The following is a 22,111-nucleotide window of genomic DNA, read 5'->3' as shown; positions in this document are numbered from 1 at the left end:
CTAAACTTGACATTTAGATGAAAAAAGGATAAACATAAGAAAATAATCAGTCCAAATTTGGGATGGGGCAGCTAAAGTAATTCTCTTATATTGCTGGGGACATTGTTTCTAATTTTTAATGAGGAAGATATTGAGGTTAATGGCTTTGGTATTTTCAAATTTATAAAAGTTATACCTTTATGCTGTGAATATGCTTGCCAGTCTTTAATTTGAGAGGTAGTTTTTGCCTAGGACATGAGAAATTGTTTTATATTTTACTTCATCCAGGGAGAGATGAAGATAAAAAACACTTTTCTGAAATTGGAAGTCCATGTGGATGGCTTGGAAAGTAAGACCGTTGTTCATAAGGAGTCTCTGGTGCTTCATGCTGCTGGATGGAAGATGGAAATGACCTTGCCTCTGTCACTAAGATTGTATTTTCAATAACAGCTTGAGCTGATCAGTGCTAGACCAACACCCATCAGTTTCTCTGTCTGGAAGGCACAGCTAGAACCCTCTGTTGTGCTGTGTGTGTGTGTGTGTGTGTGTGTGTGTGTGTGAGAGAGAGAGAGAGAGAGAGAAAGCGAATGTATATGAGAGGGGAAGTGAAATGCTTTGCTGTTGGCTTAATTGCCTATTTCATCATTGACTTGGTTTGTCTGGCTTTTTCATTCTGGTTTTAAGTATTGAGAAATCTTAAGATTTGTGTGAGTTAGAAAATCTGGATTTATTTGAACTCTATTGAGAATTAACCTTAGGTAAGAGAGCTACTTTTCTGGTTGGCTTTATGTTTGAGATAACTTTTTTCCTTAATTATTTTACTACAGAAAATTTCAAACCTATGCAAAAGCAGAGTGAATAGTATAGTGGATCCCCACGAACAAAGATAATTTTTTGATGTGGCCTTTGTATTTATGAAAGATGTAAAGGGTCCAAAGATTCCCCTTTTGAAAAGAAAAGAAAAGAAAAGAAAAGAAAAGAAAACATGAGGATAGGCTTACACTAATTAGTAAACGGATTTTTAAAGTTTTTAGGTAATTTGATAATTTGATTTCATTTTTGCTCAGAAAATAAGCAGTATATAAATGCAAGATTATTGCAACCATAAAGGAGAGAAATTATCACATGTTTGCAAGTCTTGATACTAGTTAGGTGTTCACCAGTCCCTGTCCCTTCTCCCTTCCCCAGCCCCTTGATCACAGAGCTTAGCTGGAGGAGGGACAGGAAGGGAAAGCGGGAAATTTCCTGCTGGGATTACCAGCTCCTCTGAACAGGTGCATAGTAGACCAGAGCTGAAGCAGTTGATTGCAGTGAAGTTTCTGGAGGATTTAATTTTTTCTGTTACCCTGTTCTTCATTTGAAACCTCAGAATTCAGTGCAAGAAGAACAAAGGTCAGCATGTTTGCAAAGGCTAAGTTTTTCCATGCTGTGGTGTTACCTGGAAGGTTCTGCTGAGCTTGAGGAGCAGGTGCTGGGGTTAAGGATGCTGAAGCCTCAGGGGCCGTTGGGAGCAGACCATTACTGCTAATGTGCCTGCGCAGGTGGTAACCAACCTGTGTTCTTTGGTTTCCATGACCTTTTTTTCTGAGACTGTATTGCTAATTTCTGTAGCTGTTTATGTCAGCCTTGACCAAAGCCAAGTACAAAGTTTGCAAAGGAAAGTGGAAAAAAATACCTCTTTTAGGACTCATTTTGGCATAGATTTTGTGGTGTGTGTTTAGTAACATCCCCCGAGATCCACAAATTAAACATTACCACCACTGATTTGATTTTAGTATTATTTGGTTAATTTAAGAGTTCTAAAATTAAAATAGTTAAACAGTCAGCATAGATTGAGGCTATAGTTTTAAATTGTATTGTATGTGTGAAAAATTGACTCTCTTCATTGTGCTATCTGAACAAACTTACCAGTAGATTATTTATGTAAGTTGGTGTCACCAGAAACATTCCGGAATGAATCATGTTTAATTATAATCTCACAAATGTTACCACCCTTGTTCTGTTGAACAATATTGTTAAACTATTAAATCAGCTTCAACAATGATAAAATTACAATAATTTATTCATAATCATGTTTTCCTCACAAGTGTTTTCATTTCTTGGTTTCCTTCTGATCTTTATACACACTCAGATACTTGAAAATTTTGCACCTTAGGAATTGTTAGTCTGAGAGAGTTGATTTTGGAAGAGTGGTAGCGAGTTTTGTGCTGGAATAACCTTTCGCAGTTTCTCTGCTGTAACATCTTTTCCTGGTTGGTTCTGTGTTTCCCTTACTATAACTAACCATAGTGTCTTGCTAGAAGATTATTTCTGGCAAGGGAATTCTTGAAAGCTATAAAGAAAACATACTTGTTCTGTTTACTGATACGCGAAAAACTACACCAAATTGCAGTCCCTTTGGTGTCAAGTTGGTTTAATCTCATTTCTAAAGATTATTAGTAAAATTAAGTGGAAGAATTTAAAATTTCATGAAATCCTATACCAGTGTGACTAATTTAATGTGAAAGTATAGTATTTGATCTAGTTCCTCCTTTGATTGGATTCAGCAAAGTAGAAATAAACACTTTTTCAGAAATCTTGTTGTACTTCGTGATTATTTTTCTCCAGTCTGGTGTTTTTTCTCCCGTTTGTTGGAAGTAACTAAACTTTGACAGAGAAGTTTCTCAAAGGTAAGTCAGAGCAGATAAAACAAAGAGGGTCAGTTGGGCTGCTCTGGCCACTGCTGCTGTTATTTCCCTCATGATTTCATATGTAGCTGCGCGATACGGTGTGCCTTCTAAATCTGTAATTAAAGAAATTAAATACGTAGTTAATTTGTGTGGCCTGGGCTTTCTGGGCTTTTCTAGACCTTTGGAATATCCCATCTGGAACTATGAAACAGAATGAAAATTCAGGATATTCCTTTGCTTCCGAGTTGCTGGAAATTTAGGTTGCAACTAAATGTTGTATTTTCTTTTTCCACCTCTTTTCTGTAGCTAATACATACAGAATAGGGACATCATTGATAGCATGCAGGTTATTCTTTGTAAAGGTGGTTATACTAAATACAGTTAGTTCTGCTATAACATGACTTGAGCATTCCTAAAAATCCTCATGCTCCACACAATTGTTGAATAAAAGCCATAGAGCTTATGGGAACAATGAGTTTAGGTACGCGACACTTAAGAACTTTATTAGTGACTCATTTTTTAAAAACAGACCTAATGAAAAAGGAAACTAATTAAAACAGAGCACAGGTTTATACCTATTAAATGGTTGAGAAATACCATAAAATAGAACACCTGACTTTGAAGAGACCAGAAGTTTGCTCACGGATGTGGGCATCAGGCCAACCAATCCGTGAGTTATTACCTGGTGGTGGAAGGATTATCTGATGCAGAACCAAATGTCACGTCGGACGTGTATCGGACACCTGCTTGGTGAAGTCAGGTAGCTGGTAGATATTTGGGGTATGTGAGTGCGTGTATGTCTGCTCAGCTGGGGATAGTTATCTGGGTGTTCCTTATGGGTGAAATTACACATAAGCAAATGTGAAGTTTATAGTTCTGCTCATTGTTGTCAGATATATCAGTTACCTTGGAACAAATGTGCACTCCCAAAATAAGCATCATAGGAGAACTGTATAAGACAAAATGTGATGTAATTGGATAAATGTGTGAGACTATTTAAAAATGATTTTTTTAAAAGATTTTATTTATTTATTTGACAGACAGATCACAAGGAGGCAGAGAGGCAGAGAGAGAGGAGGAAGCAGGCTCCCTGCTGAGCAGAGAGCCCGATGCGGGGCTTGATCCCAGGACCCTGGGATCATGACCTGAGCCGAAGGCAGAGGCTTTAACCCACTGAGCCACCCAGGTGCCCCCCCCCTTTTTAAAGATTTTATTTATTTATTTGACAGAGATCACAAGGAGGCAGAGAGACAGGCAGAGAGAGAGGAGGAAGCAAAAAATGATTTTTTTAAAAAAGATTTTATTTATTTATTTGACAGAGATCACAAGTAGGCAGAGAGAGGGGCGGGTAGGGGTGGGGAGCAGGCTCTCCGATGAGCAGAGAGCCCGATGCAAGGTTCCATCCCAGGACCCTGAGATCATGACCTGAGCTGAAGGCAGAGGCTTAACCACTGAGCCATCCAGATGCCCCTAAAAATGATTTTTAAAAACTTTGAAATCAGGATTCCTGGGTGGCTCAGTTGTTAAGTGTCTGCTCATGGATCCCAGGGTCCTGGGATCAAGCCCAGCATCGGGCTCCCTCCTCTGCAGGGAACCTGCTTCTCCCGCTCCCACTACCGCTGCTGTGTTCCCTCTCTCCCTGTGTCTATCTCTGTCAAATAAAATCTTAAAAAAAAAAAAAAAAAAAAGTTTGAAATCCCAAACTGAACAGAAAAGGTGCAATTACAGTACATCAACTTTTTCTTGAACCATTTGGTGGTGTGATTTCCTATCACTCCCCAAATACTAGACTTTTTTTTTTTTTTTTTTTCAACAAATAAGCATATTCCAACAAAGGACCATCCAACCATTGAAGTTAAGAAATTGACATTGATACGTTACGGCTGTCTAATCCTTCAGCCTCCATCAGAGTGCTGCCAGTTGCCCCAGTAATGTCTTCTATATCAAAAATAATTCAGGTTGGCATCACTGTTTTACCTTCTGCCATAACAACATGTTCTAGGCACTTTGTGCCTTCCTTATCCCAAACCTGGAATCAGTTATTTCTCCAAAGAACTCTTGAGTCTTTCTAGTGGAGAATGGATATTTAGAAGCCAAGATCCAGGTTGAGGGCACTTATTGCTATTGGAGTGTTAAGGCTTCTTGCCTCTATGTATAAAGTTATGGGATATATATATGTATGTGTACATACATACGCACATTGACATCTATATTTCTACTTGCGTATGAACGGAAAACTGTGGAGTTCACCTTAGTACCTGCAATTTAAATCCATTGCTTCAGGGTTCATGCTAGTTTTCTCCCTTTCCATATTTATAACTCTTTTTTCTGACTGTGGAATCCTAGCTCCCGTTTTTCTTAATATATTTACTTAGTTGATGAATCCTTTGTATGTACCATGCTGCTTCGTCCCCTATCGCTGTTCATATATCCTTTTCACCTGGAACAGTTCAGTTCCCTTTCCTGGGCTTTCCTCCCTCCTCACCACCCCCCCCCCGCCCCGCCCTTAAGCTCCCATACCCTGCCCCAGCCCATCTGCCAGCATGGGTGTCCACTGCACCCCACTTGGGCTCTGACACCCTGGACCAGGCTGCCCCATCTCCCGCAGTAGACACTCCTCTCCCCCCTGCTGGGCCTGCGGCAGCCCACCCTAGCATCCCCTTCTTCCCTGACACTGCAGGGAGGGCAGCCGGCTCCTGCTGTGCTCAGGCCTCCCTCTGTGACCCCTCAGCACAGAAACCCCCCTAGGTGCGGCCCCACCTAATGGCTTTAGGACTGAATTGTTTTAGAAAAGGGGAAAGAGCCCATATAAAACTTTTTGATAAGTAAATTCACATTTTGGGGGGGAAGAATTGCCTGGGCCACGTCACCTAGTTTTGCATTCTGAAAATACAGTTACCATACCTTTCTGAAATTCTTTTTAGGTTATTTTCCGTGTCTCTCAATACACAGGATATTCTTGATTACTTCCTGTAAGGCTGCACATCTTTAGCTAACCAGAGTGGGTCACAAAGTGAAACATTAAACCCACATAATCCTCATGAGTCTTTTTCCCCCTTCTTCAATCTTTCCTGTAGCATAGATAGGAGCTGTAATGTCTGAGAAAGCCTCTTTCCAGAAGTGACTATCTTGTTCAGTAGATGGCATTTCTGTCTCTCCCCTTCTAGCTCGGTGCCATCGTCCTGTGACCCAGCATGGCAGTGGCAGCAGACGCTGTTTCCATTAGCTGAGTCTTTTCTGTAGGTGTTTTGCATGTATTATCCTGTTAAAACACTCTACCTCTGTGGGATGTCGGTCTTTTACGGATGAGGAAACCAAGGCTGGGAGGGGGTTCAATAATTTGTTCAAGGTCACATAACTTGTGGGAGGTTTGGAGATGTAATTTTAATCCAAGCTACCCCCCCCCCCGCCCCGCCCCGAGAGCCTATTCTCTTGACTGTCTATGCTGCCTCTGTATGATTAGGATAAATTTGATGACACTGAGTTTTTAGTTACAGTTTTTGTTTCCTTTTGATTTAGGAAAAGGAAACCTAAGCTCTAGCGTTGGGAGAAGAATAGATGCTATTAGCTGTCTGGAAACAGGGCCACTTAGGCATTCCTGGAATGGGCCCACAGGAGTGGTCGGCAGAGAGGTTGAATAAGCCCGTTTCTCCCTGTGATCTGAGCATAATTCCACTCTTCATACAGAAAGGGCACTTTGAAGTACAAGGATCAAAACTTCTCCCTGGAAGCTAATGTAAATCCGGAGGTCTTCCGTGAACTACATTTAAGATGTCTGATGTTCCGCAAGGAGGAGCAGTTTCGAGTTGACTCAGTGTATCAGCGCATCTCAGTCTTCTTACTTCTTAGAATGGCATGATGTGGCTGATTGCTCTGTTGAAAGTGGGTCCCCGTCATGTGGTTTTGAGTTATTCTCGCGGTGCGGAGATGATTTGTTCTGTGCCTCTGCCCCCTTCACGACGCTCTCCCTCATGACTGGTGTCCGGCGTCTGCGAGGTGGCAGAGGGGCACTAGGGAGCTTCCCCCAGGCGACTCCTGATGCCAAGAGCATCTTTAAGCAGAGCTGCAGGCCTGCCCTGGAGTGGAACTGGCACCGTGACCTCATTTGCGCAGCCTCTGACCATGGAGCTGAGCTGATCATATCTCAGAAGAAACGTACTGTCAGCCAGGCTTTTGGAAAGTGGCTGAGGAAAGCAAGCTTGTTTCTTAATGATGTATAACCGTGAGAATAGTAAGGATATTTGTACTCAGGCCCTAGACTCCTCGAAACAGAGGTGTAGCAAGCTAGCTAGCTTGCTTGCTCTCTCCCTTCCCTCTTCCAGTCTGTCTGTCACTCATCTGCCTTACCTTTAGAAACACCCAAGTTAGACATGTACCGCGTTTGCTTTTTTGTTCAGGACAGAGGAACTGTGCCTGCCCATAGGAGGGAAAATACCGCATTGGGCTGTGGAGCCGCACCTTCTGAGCTCATGTCCCAGCTCTCCAGTTTGCTGGTTTTGTGACTTGGGGCAAATTACTGAACCATTCTGTTCCTGCTTCAGCTTTCTCATGGGGTGATAAAGTTCCTACTTCCTAGTGAAGTGCTTAGGAGCCTCCTGGCAACCGTAAGCACGCTTGCTCAGTGAATGCTAGCTGCCCCTGTGACTGATACTCTGCCCTCTGGGAGATTATAATCTTGGATGTGCTTTCAGGACCTGGTTACATATACAGAATAGAACAGGCTCGAAGAATTACAGCGTAAAAAGAGTGGGAGAGGATATTCAAGAGTACTGGAACAACCTCTGTATTTTACAGGTGGGGAAATGGAATTTTAGAGATGGTGAAGGATTTACTCAGTCTTCGGGGCGGTGCCAAGACCAGAGCTTACGCTCGATCTAGTTGTTAAACCAAGGGTTTTCATAAACTTACCTTTGGATGCTGAGGAGGATATGATGATACCAGGATTTTTTGTGGGTGGTGCTGAGGCAGAGAGAGGCTTGTGTATAAATAGAAAAAGCACACTCAACATGCCTATTGTTTTTATAATGCAGACTACAGTGAATAAGTTAAAAAAAAAAACAACTTGGCAAATGGGAATATACTGAAGGTAGTGAGAAAGCATGAGTGTGGGGGCGTAGGTTTGAAACAGGTGAAGTACCGTCTGCTGTCCTTACAGACGTGGGCCAAGTGGGAAAACCAGATTATATGCATCCTCGGGGTGAGCAGCAAGGATAAAACAGGTACAAAGGGCATTGTAGCTCCATAATCCTAGTGGGATAAGGATCATTTACAAGTCAGGCACAGCTGGGGTTTTGGTTTTTTCCCCCAGTAGTTAATATTTATTTTGGATTATAAAAGTAATACATTGAAAGTATAAAATTTGGAAAATAACCAATAATGACCAATAAGCCAAGCATAAAGAAAATAAGGGCAGCATATAATCTCATAACCCAAAGATAATTTACAGTTAACATTTTGGGTTTTTTTGTTGTTGTTTGTATTTTAGTATGTGTGTAATTTTTCAGAAACATAATTAAGCCCATATTGTATATGTGGTTTTATATATTAACTTAAAATGTTAAAGTACAGTCTAGCGCCAGTGTCAGGTTTTCAGTCCTCTGTGAAAGTGTGGACTTTATCATAGGCCATAGAAGCACATTCTTTGGAATGTGTTTTATATAGTACAAATGTCTAAGTCAGGCTGATAGTGCTGCCCCTTTGTTTTTATCAGGATGACTCACACTTCCCTGTCTGTAGGCCATCTCAGAAATTAAAATAATAAATTAATCCTCAAGGAAGTTTTGCCTGACTCAACAAGCGGTGTTTTGATCATTTACAGCTCTTACCTGTTGTTAAATAATATCCTAGGAGCACAGCTCAGGCAGTCTGCTAATCTAACGTTAAATTAACCAGTTGCCCAATAAAGTGAGGTAACTATAGTTCACAGCAGACAGAACAATCCATTCTTGCCAAGAAAGATTCGGTTTGGTCATACGCAGGAAGGAAATGCAAGTATTCAAGGAATTTAAATTATGGATAAAATGGAAATCCGTGGCTGAGGATTCGTCCTTCCCTAGGGTATTTTATGCTTCTATGAATTAATAAAAATAGAATTTCAGCAAACATGAATCCTTTATTTAACAACTGTTCTTTCTTAGTTGTTTAAAGGATTCATAGGTTGGGCATACCAATCAGTGTGCCCTCTGTGGGGCTGAATATTACTACATTAAAAGGTACTGGTAGCAAGTTAACTGTTAGATTAATATCACTTAAAGGGGAATTTAAAGGAGTTGTAGAAATTTAAAGGTGTCACTTTTTCCCAACTTCACATATATAAGTACATAAATTTAACTTTAGGAATGTGCTTTCATTTGATATCTTATAATTAAAATGATCTCTTTAAACATTGCTTTTCTAAGATTGATTCCTCACACCATAGACTCGAATATTATTCAAAATGCGTTTCTGAAAAAGAGTGGGTTGGAAATGACACTTGTTCTGGGAGGGAGAAATGAGTGTTGGGATTGACCAGAAAGAGACTGAGGAAACGTTAATATGGTAATGTTTCATGTCTTGATAGGGATTTGGGTTATGCAGGTGTGCAATTGTCAAAACTCAGCAAGCGCACACTTTCATTTTATGAAACTTTATATCCGAAGGGGAAAAATTATGCAAATATTGAACTCTTACTAATGATACACTGAAGTACTTAGAGATCAGTTTACTGATCTCTACAATTTACTTGGAAATGCATGAAAAAAATGAGATGAATGGGTGGATGGCTAGATGGATTATTTGTGATAAGAAAAGAATAGAACCAAGATTGTGAGTATATGGGTTTTCACTGCAAATTTCCTTTTTTTTTTTTTCTTTTTTAAGATTTTATTTATTTGACAGAGATCACAAGTAGGTAGTGAGGCAGGCTGGGCAGGGCTGGGGGTGAGGGAGAGATGGGGGGATAGGCAGGCTCCCTGCTGAGCGGAGAGCCAGATGCGGGACTCGATCCCAGGACCCTGAGACCATGACCTGAGTCAAAGGCAGAGGCTTAACTCACTGAGCCACTCAGGCCCCTCTTCACTGCAGAATTCTTCCAGCTTTGCTGTATGTTTGCAATCTTTCATAATAATTTTAACTTTAAATTGATAGATAACTAAGAATTGTTGGATTCTTGATCTTTACTATGTTAAGACTCTCAGGGCACGTGGGTGGCGCAGTCAGTTAAGCATCCAACTCTTGGTTTCAGCTCGGCTCTGATCTCAGGGTTGTGAGATCGAGCCCCATGTTGGGCTTCATGCTCAGCAGCTCAGAACAGAGTCTGCTTGAGTTTCTCTCTCCCTTTGTCTCTGCCCTTCCCCAAACTCTGCACATATGCTTCCTCTCTCTCTCAAATAAATAAATCTTTTTTAAAAAGAGGAGAATCTCTCACTATCTTTCTTACTGAGTCCTAGGATTATTGTTCTGATTATTTTACTTTTCCAGAGAAGTAACATAAACCCTGTATAATTGTCAAAGAGGTAACACCTGTGTTCATTTCCACATACAATATCCAGTGGACACATAAATACTCTTTGCCAAGATACTTTCTAAGGCTGATGCTCATCAGCCTTAGAAATACAAATCTGTATTTTTCTGTTCTTCTCTCTGGACTTCAATGTGGATATTTTTTATTGCCCTGACATCAAGTTCCACTAATTCCCCTTTTTTGCTGTATCTAATCCAGTGTTAAACCCATCAATTAACTTCTTAATTTCAGTTACTGTATTTCTTGGTTCTACAGTGTTTACTTGGTACTTTTTTATAGTTTCCACTTTTATGATGAAATTCTCCATTTTTTTCCTCATCTTTACTCTTTTTTTTAAATCAGTAAACACAGATTTTTAAAAGGCACACTTTCATAGAGTTTCTTCACAGTGCATCTTAGGACTGAAGCAAATTTTGACTCACTAGTACACAGTGATATTAATGTATTAATATGTATGTATAATATGTATAATGTATATATAATATGTATACAATATATTGTATAATACATATGTATAATATAATTATTATATTTTTATATTTATAAAATTTATATATAAATATATTTATATTTTTATATTTTATAATAATTATGATATTGATACATATGTATAATATGTATTAATAGTATGAATGTATTAAATTAATGTATTAATTGTATTAAATATATTAATACATTAATGTACCACTGTGGGTCTTTTCCTGTTGTCTGGTTCTTCTTTTGATATTCAGTCATTTGGACCAGTCTCTTGGCATGCTTGGCAATTTTGGCTGAAAACTGAATGTTGTGTAAAAAAAGAAAAAATTAATAACGGCCGTCCTGTAGGATTTCATCCTCATCTGAAGTGGGCTTACTCCCTTTGCCAGGCAAATAGGGTGGGGACCTATCTGTTCATCGATCAGGTAGTGAGCCGCTGAAGGTCGGGTGTGGCTATGGTGAGGCTCCATTGACTTCTGGTGGCCTGTACTCTTAGGGAGTAGCCCTGTGGGAGTTCTAGAACCTGGGGTGTTCAGCAGGATGTGTCCTGGACTTCAGTCCTTGTCTCCTTAGCACATGGAGTGGATGAACTCTTCTCTGTACTTCAGAGGCTTTCTGTTTGGTGTCTTGGCTTCCTAACCTATGCAGCTGTGGGGTTCTGCAGATCTCCTGGGGGGAAAACTGGCTCAATTCTTTTCACTAGGATTCTGGTCCATTAAATCTCTATTTTTGTTTCTCCAGACAAGGAGGTGTTGCCAAAGTTCTGCTGGTTTCTCTGCCTCTTAGTAGTGGCTCCAGTCCTGTGCCCAGACTGCCTGCTCCCTCACCCTTATTCTTGGTACCCATAATTGGCAAGTGCCCTGAATGATAAAACCCATTGCAGTAAGCTGGCTCACTTTTGAGGGCTTCGCCCTACCCCAGGATCTGGTGCCCTAAAGTCCTGGTTGCCTCAGCAGCTCTCCTCAGTCTTCATACCTTTTTAAATCTGGCTTTTCTAGTTGTTCTCTGCGGGATCCCTGGTTTATAGCAGGCTACTCAGTCATAGAAGCAGAAGCTACTTTATATAATTCTTGTTCATGTGTTTTGTTTCTTATGTTGCAGAAAAGATTAATGTGTGTTCCATTTATTAAAGCAGGCACATTTAGTTCAAAGGGAATTCGAAGAAATATGTTTATTAATTTAAAATGAACCATTATAAACTTAATTTGTACATTACTACTATGGTTTTTGTGTAACAGTTTAACAGCTAACTTAAAAGTAAGTTTTAACACAAAATAAATGCAGAGTTTCTCAGTAAGGGCACTTGTGACTTTTTGGGCTGGATAATGCTTTGCTCTTGGAGACACACTGCAGAATTCTAACGGTGTCCCTGGCCTTTTAAAAACCACTAGATCCAGTAGTACCTTTCTCCCTGAGCTACAACAACCCACAACGCCTCAGGTGTTGCAGCATGTCTCCTGGGGAGCAAAATCACCTCTGGTTGAGAACCACTGGTCTAGGAGTAGGCTTAGTTTTCCTAATCTGTCCTGGTGCCAGAGACGTGGAATGAAGACTGCATTATGTAGGTCCTTGCCTTCCATCATCGGGTGGCTTTCCAGCTTCATTCTGGCCTGATCATTTGATGGTAGATACCATTAAGAGTACATGGATTTGTACTGCTGTGAATGGGCAGTTGAAGTCACCTGTTCACTTGCCCTAGAGTTGAGAGGACAGATTTGATTTCTAGGTGATGGGGACTGTTGCCACCTGTGGGGTATCTCCTCGTTCTTCTGCAGAGCAGTGTTGTGCCAGTCTGTCCTCACTGTGGTCTGACTCACTTGCAGCCCTTAAGCTGACAGGAGCAAATGAACACAGAGAGATCTTCTTGGAGAATGTAAATAACCATTTGGAATTTCAGGTAGGAAGGACATAAAGAGACCCAAATTAGGCCCAAAACTAAGGGCTAAAAGAGAAAAAGACTGCTTAAGAAGAGAAATGGCTTCAAGTGGACGTTTCCGAATGGTGTGACACTGCCAAAAGTGATTTAAGCTGCTTGCTCCCCTTTTTCTTACTCTGCAGACATTCTCCTGTTTTCCAAATCATTCTGCTTTGATGCCAAGGCTCTTATTACTAATGCATGGCTTTTTTATGGTCCTCCCTTTTCCCATCGTGCCTTTTGGGTGCTGAGTCAGAGTAGATTGCAGAACAGTATCCCAGCACTGGCAAAGAGGAGAGATCCCTCTGTGGTGCCCAGATGCTGCCGGTTTTCTTGCACAGGCATCTTGTAGCAAGCGTTCCACATGAGTTACTCTGATGCCTCGATTCAGATGATGCTTTCTTCCTACTCTTAAAAAATAAGGCTTTCTAGGTACCTGGCTAGCTCAGTCTGTTGAGCGTCCGACTCTTGATTTCAGCTTAGGTCATGATCTCCGGGTTGTGAGATCAAGCCCCACGTTGGGCTCTGTGCTCAGCCAGGAGTTTGCTTAAGTTTCTCTCTCATCCTCTGCCCCACCCCTTGCTTGCCCTCTCGTCTTCTCTGTCTCTCAGGTAAATTAAAAAAAAAAAAAAAGTACCTTAAAAAGAATGAGGTTTTAAAAACTTCCCAGAAATGTCTATGACAGGAAGTTTTTAGAGTTCTTCAAAATGAGCCTGAAATAAGAAAAACGTTGGTCCAAATGTTAATGTGAATCATACTTAATTTCTGGAACAGAAACTTAATTTCCCGCTTTTCTAGCTGTTGTCTGGACATGTGTCTTCTGAGTCTGTAAATTCTATTTTGTAAAATGTAAAATGATATTTTTACATTGCCTTTCTGATAGGCAGCTGCTAGGAGTAAAACAGATACTAAGGAAGGAATGGGACGAACTCCTGTCTGGGCCACAGACTGTTTCATTTTCTGGTAGGTTAGGAAATACTGTGTTGTGATGGGCCCTGTGGGGCGTACGCAGTGTTTTTGAAGCCTGGAGGAGTTGCCTGCTGAAGCTCGTGTTGAGAGGGTGTTGCTACGTCTGTGATGAGCGTTGTCGCCTCCTCCTCACATCTGCCTTTAAACATACTGTACGACACATCTAAACAGACCCGTTAAATTGCTTCTGCTCATGTGGTCTGGTGTGTTTCAGTGCTTCAAGTAGGATTTCCCCAGAGTGACTGTCTTTACCGTTGTCCTGGGTTTTAAAATTAGCTTAGAAAAAAAGAAAGAAAAAAAAATAGCTTAGAAATCATTTCTCTGTCTTCACAACCTGAATAACAATGTGGGTAAAAGTCATAATGGTATGGGAACTCTTTGTAATATAGCCACCGTTTTTCTGTAAATCTAAAATTATTCTAAAATCAAAGGCACAGGGCGCCTGGGTGGCTCAGTGGATTAAGCCACTGCCTTCGGCTCAGGTCATGTTCTCAGGGTCCTGGGATCGAGTCCCACATCGGGCTCTCTGCTCAGCCGGGAGCCTGCTTCCTCCTCTCTCTCTCTGCCTGCCTCTCTGCCTACTTGTGATCTCTCTCTGTCAAATAAATAAATAAAATCTTTAAAATAAATAAATAAATAAATAAAATCAAAGGCACATACAAAGAGTATAACTGTGACTTGCTAAAGGCCCACTCTATCCTAATCACTAACTCAGGGGTTTGACATTTGTTATTTCTAAGCCGCACAGGACTGAGACATTTATTCATGAGCTCAGGACCACAGGATCCTGACTCAGACCTTCATCTGAGCCGAAGGAAAGACAATCGCACCCCATTCGGCTCCCTCTGTGCCTGCTGGGGAGTGGGGGTAGAAGTCTTCTTTGCTCTTCAACATGTGATTTAAGCTCACACTTATGCCTCGGTTTCTTTCTGTTACAGCACCAGTAACAGTGCGTGGTACTTAAGGGTGTGTACACTCCAGTCCCTGCCTTGTGGCCTCCATCAGCTCAGGGACCAGCTTTTTCTCTCTCTTTTTTTTTTCCATTAATTTTTTAAAAAGAGTGTTTATTTAAATAAATTTCCAGTTAGTTAACATACAATGTAATGCTAGTTTCAGGTGTACAATTTAGTGATTTCTTTCAATAAATTTTGAACTAACACATGAGTGTCAGCCACATACAAGGCCCTGGTCTTTGAACTTTGCATGTGTTGCTTATCTTCCGAGCCCGCTGAGATAGGTGTTATTTGCTTCGTGTTGTAAGTGAGGAAAGTGAGGTTCAGAGAGGCTAAGTAACATGGCCAAGTCTATGCAGACAGTGTATGGCAAAGCTTATGTTCAGGCCCAGGGCCTGCTTTTAGTGTCTCTGGGTCGTTATTGTTTCATAGTAGGCACTCCCATGTTGAAGGATGGTTAGTGGGGTGCCCCTCTGATGGGATGGGGGCCTGCGAATGCGGGATGACTTGATCGGGGATCCCAGTGGCACAGGGGGTAAAAGGATTCGCTTGAGGCAGACAGAAGTTGATCTAATACACAGCAAGGAAGCAGCTGTCTGGCTGTCTTTAAAGGGGGCAGGTGAGGAGGTATGGGGGCACAGGGACTTTTCCCTTTTTTGGGAACTTGTGCCCGGGTGTAAGTAGCCCATTGGTCAGTTAGGGCCTGTGGCTCTTTGGAGGTGGGTCACGTAACGAGCTGGTTCGTACTCAGTTCGGTGGTCAGTGCGGGGCCCTTATGGTTTGATGATATTTCCATTGCTCAAACACTTTGCCTAAAAGAGGCCTCTCTAGTTAGATTGATAATGTAAAAGTAACTCCTTAGAGTGTAGAAAACAATGAAATCTGATTTTATAAAAATATTTTCCTTTTTCAGTTTAGATCAGAGGGCATAAATGAGGGTTTAGGGCCGACTAAAAAGATTGTATTCTGTTAAAAGGAGACGGCCGCTATGCTACTCAACACCCGATGATTCCATCAAGGTGGCGGGGTGGAAATCTTGCGCATGTTTTTGCTAGATCTTCCAATACTTGGAGAGACTCTAGAACCTGAATTTTTATATGAATGAAAATAACAAGCATTTAAATAAATGTCCTTATTATGTTCTAGGTTTTCTTCTTGGTGTTTTACAAATATTAACTCATTTAATCCTAAAGGAAGTACAAATATTGTTGTCCCTATTTTATGGATGAAGAAACTGAGGCACAGAATGGTTAAGTAATTTGCCTAAGATCATTCAGCCAACTATGATTTAACCCAGGTAGTTTACCTCCGAAATTGATCACTTTTTAAAAAAATATATATTTTTTACTTTTCTTTATTGGAGAGAGAGAGAGCATGGAGCATGAGTGAGGGGAGAGGGAGATAGAGAAGCAGACTCCCCCCACCCCCACCCCCGCCCCAAGCAGGGAGCCTGACGTGGCTCCATTCTAGAACTCTGGGATGACCTGAGACGAAGGCAGGTGCTTAACCACTTAACTGACCAAGCCACCTAGATGCCCCCAAAATTGATGCTTTTAACTACCAAACTATTTACCTGGTAGTTAAGTCACAGTTTAAAGATAAAAGGAGGGGCACCTGGGTGGCTCAGATGGTAAAGCATCTGCCTTTAGCTCAGGTCATGATCTCTAGGTGCTGGGATCGAGTCCCATGTTCAGGCTTCTGGCTCAGCAAGGAGTCTGCTGCTTCCTCTCCCTCTGCTTCTCCCCCTCCTTCTGCTTCTCCCTCTGCTTCTCTGCATTCCTCTGCTTCTCCCCCTGCTGTTCTCTCTGTTTCAAATGAATAAATAAAATATTAAAAAAATAAAGATAAAAGGAAACCAGAAGACACCTACTAGGCCAAACAAAACAACCTTTTTGTGTAGATACTTGGCAAATTCTCATCTGAACATTATTTGTGAGATCAAAACAGTTTATTTCTAACATAACTGCTTCATTAATCATTAGTTGGGAATTTTTACCTGCTGTATTGAAGCTTGTTTTACTCTTCTGTATCATTTCTGTATTTTTCTTTTACAAAGGAATATGGAGATACAGAAGATGAAAAAGTTATGGAAATGTATAATCATAGAATGTTAAAAGCCCTGCATAACCCCACCATTCCTCCAAGTAACTGCTGTTTAAGCAGCCTGGTACATACGTCTCTAAGCTTTTTTCTAAACATTAATAATAGTTTTTGAGTTCATTTCAGGTATATTATTCTTGTTAAATGTCAGAGTTGTATTTATTAAGCTATCCCCCCTTAAGGCCAGTTTGTTACAAATTTCCTTGATGCTCTTGATTGTGGGGCAAAGAATTTACTAACATTTGTCCATCTTTGACTTTCTTGCATAATACGTTTTTCTTCTTTTAAAAATTGCTTATAGAAACTAGAGTTACTGGGTGCCTGGGTTGCTCAGAGTCAGTTAAGTGTCTGCTTTGGCAAACGTTGTGATCATGGGGTCCTGGGATTGAGCCCAGAGCAGGCTCCCTGCTTAGTGGGGTCTGCTTCTCCCTCTGCCCCTCCCCCTTCTTGTGCTTGCTCTCTCTCTCTGTCTCTTTCAAAGATAAATAAATCTTGAAAACAAACTGGAGTTATCCATTTTCTCAGCTCCGAGTTGGTGTGGTTTTTTTGCTAACAAACCTTTTCTTTAGCCTTCTTTGAAGCAAGAGGGGTTTTTCCCCCTAGTTCTGGTCCTTTCAGCTAAGAAGGTGGAATGAAAAGCTGTATTAATGGAAAACTGGAATGGAATGATAAGTTATATATAAATTAAGGTGTTGACTTTGAAGATTAAAAATAAATTCAGTAGAATATGAATAAATTGGAAAGCTAGAGCTTGAAACAGGTTTCAGATTATGAGCACAGATGGTATTTATTACTTAATTGCAACTCTAGAGCCGTGTTTGATTTTTTAATTGAAAAATTTATCTTTAATTTTAGAGGTATTTGTCTATTCTTGGAATGTGCCATAAGCCAAAATTGTATTTTCAGATCTTTTTAAGTATGGATCCTAATTTTTTCCATCTCTTCTGTTAATCATTTAACCCTTCCCCCCATTAGAATCGAAATCTTGAATTTTTGCCTTAGGCTTGCTAGCCATACCACACATTCACTCTCAGCTCTAGGTAACATTTATTTATTGGGCTGCTACTGTATGCTAGCTACTGTACACTGGGCACTGGGATCAATGAATAGAAATCACAGAATTTTCTGTTAAGTGATCAGCGCTTTGGAGAAGGATAAACAGGAGAATGGAAGGTGCAGGTATGTGTTTCCTTTGCTGCGCTAGGCTTGTAATGTTAAATACAGTGTGGTTAGGGAAGGTCTCACTGAAGGGACAACTGAGTACTTTCAGGAGTTGAGCTGCCTTGCAGGCGCGAGGAGGAGGGAGCCTCTTGGGTGGTGGATGTGAGGTGGGAACTTGCTTACGGTGTCCCAGAACAGCAGGAAGGCCATTGTGGCTGCTGTGGAGTGAGTGAGGCTGAAAGAAGTTGTTGCTGCCCTTAGAGGGAGTAAGGACAAGGCACAGATCTTTCAGAGCTGCGGTGGGCAGACTGTGTGTGCAAAGGGCCAGCTGCACCTGTTGCCGGCGGTGCAGTCTCTGCCAGCAGCGCGTAGCCCCGAGCTGGAAGCAACCATAGACAACACATGGGGCTGTGGCAGGGTTCCAATAATATGTCATTTACAAAAATGGGGTGGGCAGGATTTGGCGCCCCCCCTCAGGTTTGCTGACTCCTGATTTAGGAGACAGCCGTAGTCCAGAGTTTGACTTTTACTCCGAGGGAAATGAGAATTCGTTGGAAGTTTCTGAAAAGAGTGGACTGAGATCATCTGACTTCTGTTCAAAAGAATGCCTCACAGTTCCTGCTTGAGAATGGCTGTTAAGGGGTGAGGTGACAGGGTAGGGTTGCACTTAAACCAAGACAGGAAGGCTGTAGGCGGGGCAGGTGGTGGGTGAGGACCGTGTTTTGGTTTAGACAAGGTGGGTGTGAAGAGACTGTTAGACATCCAAGTGGGGATGTCAAGGATGCAGTTGGCCTGCAGACCAGTGCGTAGGAGAAGGTAAGGCAGGACTCAGTCAGGAGCCTTCAGCGTGCACGTGACATTCAGCGTCATGAGACGGGATGGAGAAGAGTGGGAGCCACTGTAGCTTTGTCTGGGCTGATTCTATGTTTTGGGAGTGTTGATTCTTTTCATTCTTTTTTTTTTTTTTTTTAAGTGGGGGAGAGGCCGAGGAGAGAGAGTCTTAGGCAGGCTCCATGCCCAGCATGGAGCAGGACTCGGGCTCAATCTCATGACTCTGAGATCATGACCTGAGCTGAAATCAAGAGTCAGACACTTAACTGAGCCATCCAGCTGCCCTGATTCTTTTCATTCTTAAATGGATTTGAAGTACAAGAACCTTCACACCCCTTGGGTTAGGCTTATTATTTACCACCTCTAATTTTACTGATTCTAGCTCTTACATATAGTTTTTTTAAAGTTGTGGTAAAACTTTGGAAAACAGTGTGGAGGTTCCTTAAGAAATTAAAAATAGAGAAATTATAAATATAAATAAATAAATTATATAAATAAATAAATAAATAAATGAAATATATATAAATAAAATAAAATATATATATAAATAAAAAATAGGGAAATTAAAACTACCCTATGACCCTGCAGTTGCACTCTGGGTATTTACCCCAGAGATACAGATGTAGTGAAAAGAAGGGCCATCTGTACCCCAGAGTTCTTAGCAGCAATGGCCACAGTTGCCAAACTGGAAAGAGCCAAGATGCCCTTCAGCAGATGAATGGATAAAGAAGATATGGTCCATATACACAAGGGAATATTATTCCTCCATGAGAAAGGACGAATACCCAACTTCTGTATCAACATGGGTGGGACTGGAGGAGATTATGCTGAGTGAAATAAATCAGGCAGAGAGAGTTAGTTATCATATGATTTCACTTGTGGAGCATAAGGAGAAGGAAAGGAAAAGTGAATTGGGGGAAATCGAAGCGGGAGACAAACCATGAGAGACTGGATTCTGAGAAACAAACTGAAGGTTTGGAGGGGAGGAGGAAGGGGAGGGGTGAGCCTGGTGGTAGGGATTAAGGAGGGCACGGGGTTGCATGGAGCACGGGGTGTGATGCAGAAACAGTGAATCTTGGAACACTGAAAAGGTTTTTAAAAAATTGTGTTAAAATAAACATAACATGAAAATGATCATTGTACACATTGTAAGTGTGCAGTGAAGCGGCATTAAGTTCACTGAGAATACCGGGCTGCCATCACATCACTCCTGCGCATTCCTGGAACTTCTGCTCATGCCGGACACAAACTCTGCACCTGTTAAACCACAACTCCCCAGCCCTGCCTTTTCCTGCTCCTTGGTAATCACACTCTGCTTTGTCTATGTGAATGTGCCTGTTACAGGTCCCTCCCATAAGTGGGATCATGTGGTATTTGTACTTCTGTTTCTGGCTTATTTCACTTAGCATAACATCCTCAAGGTTCATCCATGTTGTAGCCTGTCAGTGCTTTCATTATTTTTTTTTAAACCTCTTTGAATAATTAATACAAACCGCTTATATTGAGGCCTGTTTCAAAGAGGAGGTCCTTGCTTCTGAGAGGTCTCAGTGATTTAGCCTTGTGTTCCAGAACATTCCTGGTCTCTGGATCTGAGAAGCTGTAAGAGCTTGAGGAGCGGTACCTTCAGCCCATGCAGCCCTCTTCTTCTTGTTTGTGTGACTAGTAAAATAGTGACCGTGATAATAAGTAGCTGGACGATTGCTTCTCTGACGTGATCTGGTGGATTTTCTGCTATTATATGGCATTTTAAAATCAGGACAGGGTGGTCTCATTTGAAGTCGATAGAAAACCTGAAACAGGGACAGCTTATAGGTAGCAGGTGTGTCAGAATAGATCCTTCTGGAAATGGGATGAGAGGTATTTCTGGAGAGCATAATGTTAGAGCTTGCTCATTTGACAAATTGCTAAGGTTGGGAACAAGTCCTGCAACGTTTGCCTGTTGCTTCAAGGCATTCGTGGTGTTATTCGCCCTATCTCCTTGACTCTGTGCTAGATAACAGCAGTATTTATGGCAGGGAGTGCATTGAGGGAGAACCTGGCCCTCCTTTCGGGTTCAGGAGTTAAGTTCACTGAAAGCTCAGTTGACATGTGAACAAGGCGTTGTTTGTTTAACCAACATTCAGTCTCCTAGGCAAGGCTCAGTAATGTTCTTTACTGTGGTGGCAGAGAATGGTGGAGAGTAGAACAAAAACGAATTTTTAGTTTCATTTGAAGAGTGGCACTTGCAAAAAAAAAAAAAAAAAGTAGTTAAAAAAGTTTCACTATTTTTTGAGAAGAAAATTAGAGGCAAGAAGTTGTTTTCAGGACACAGCCCTGGGGTGGTGGCTTCCGGTGGAGCTTTCAGGTCACTTCCCAGAGCTCATTGAGTCGGCCCAGCAGTGCTAAAAACCGTCCACGGCAAAGAGTTGACAAGAAAGATCAAAGTATCCATTGTTTTCTCCTTTTCGACTGTGGTTAGTTTGGGCTCTGGCTCTAGGTTTTAAAATTTTTCTTTTTTTCTCTTTTTACGTAACCACCTAGTGGGCGAGGGATGGAATGCACTATCTGGGAGATGGGAGGGGTCTTTGCTTCGGGCTCCAGGAACGCTGAGAACTTTTCCCCTTTGCCAGTTAGCTGTAAGAGCAGCGGCAGCCTGTACTGAGTGAGGTACTTCCGCAGGCCAAGGCTCGCCAAGGTCTTAGTAGCAAGCTTGGTGAGAGCTTGTAGGCCACATCAAAGCAAGTGTTTGACTCTCCACTTGCTTTTCTATAAAATGGAAATAATGATACTTCATTGAAATTAAATGAAACCCCTTAATTTTCTTCTTGATGAAGGTTTGTGCAAGGAGGAAGTTTGAAAAGAATGTGGCCTTGTTATCTGTCAGCCTCACTGTTCCCCACCAAAGGCCCTGTGAGCCCCTGGATGGCTTCGAGGGCTCAATGATCTGTATCCTCTCCTGCATGCATTGCTAGGCTTTTTTCAAGATCCCCTGGCCAGCTGATTAGTAGTCTTGCCCTGCAGAGGGGGCATCCACACCATTGGGTATATCAGCTTAAGGACTCATGGCTAAATAGGAAGGCACTTACATTCTTTGAACAGTAGGCAAATCAGCTCAGGAAAGGGCCTAAACTCTTGTCCAGCCAAATTACTATCTACTTGTCGGGACTATAAATAATGCTGTGACATGCATTTAATCCTATTTGAGTTCCAGGGTTGGTTCTGCTTTTCTATCTTGATTCCCTTGGGCTGTCTCTGGGAAATTAGTAACCAAGTTGACCTTCATCTTTTAATTTGGCTCAGGAGCCCCAGGCTGTATCTGATTGGTATATCAGGAGGGGTGATATCTAGGCTCCCTTCCAATGTCATCTGATTTTCTACCTTGCCATTTTCCTGTGCTTTGAAGAAATAAAATTTATTTACTCTGTGTCTTAAGGTGGAGAAGAGCTCTTTTAAAAAACCTTATTTTTTAAAATTTTGTTTTTTTTTTAAAGTGCTCTGCGTCCAGTGTGTGGCTTGAATTCACAACCCCAGCAGTAAGAATCAAATGCTCTTCCCAACTGAGCCAACCAGGTGCCCC

General features: G+C 41.5%; 1 protein-coding gene and 1 long non-coding RNA gene across 3 annotated transcripts in view; one reads left to right on the top strand and one right to left on the bottom strand.

The window, feature by feature from the left end:
* B4GALT5 (beta-1,4-galactosyltransferase 5) overlaps positions 1-22,111 on the top strand; it is a 93,381-nt gene that overhangs the window by 31,486 nt on the left and 39,784 nt on the right. The gene's annotated exons all lie outside the window — the stretch shown is intronic.
* LOC309871659 lies at positions 2,375-10,507 on the bottom strand. The gene is made up of 2 exons (XR_014315410.1): positions 5,553-10,507; positions 2,375-2,761 (listed from the first exon to the last, which is right to left on the bottom strand). It is a non-coding gene; the product is annotated as an uncharacterized lncRNA (long non-coding RNA).

This window comes from Mustela nivalis (genome assembly GCF_964662115.1).
Source record: "Mustela nivalis genome assembly, chromosome: 8".
NCBI lineage: Eukaryota > Metazoa > Chordata > Mammalia > Carnivora > Mustelidae > Mustela > Mustela nivalis.
The sequence above is the reverse complement of the archived record's forward strand: the minus strand, read 5'-3'. Positions and strand labels throughout refer to the sequence as shown.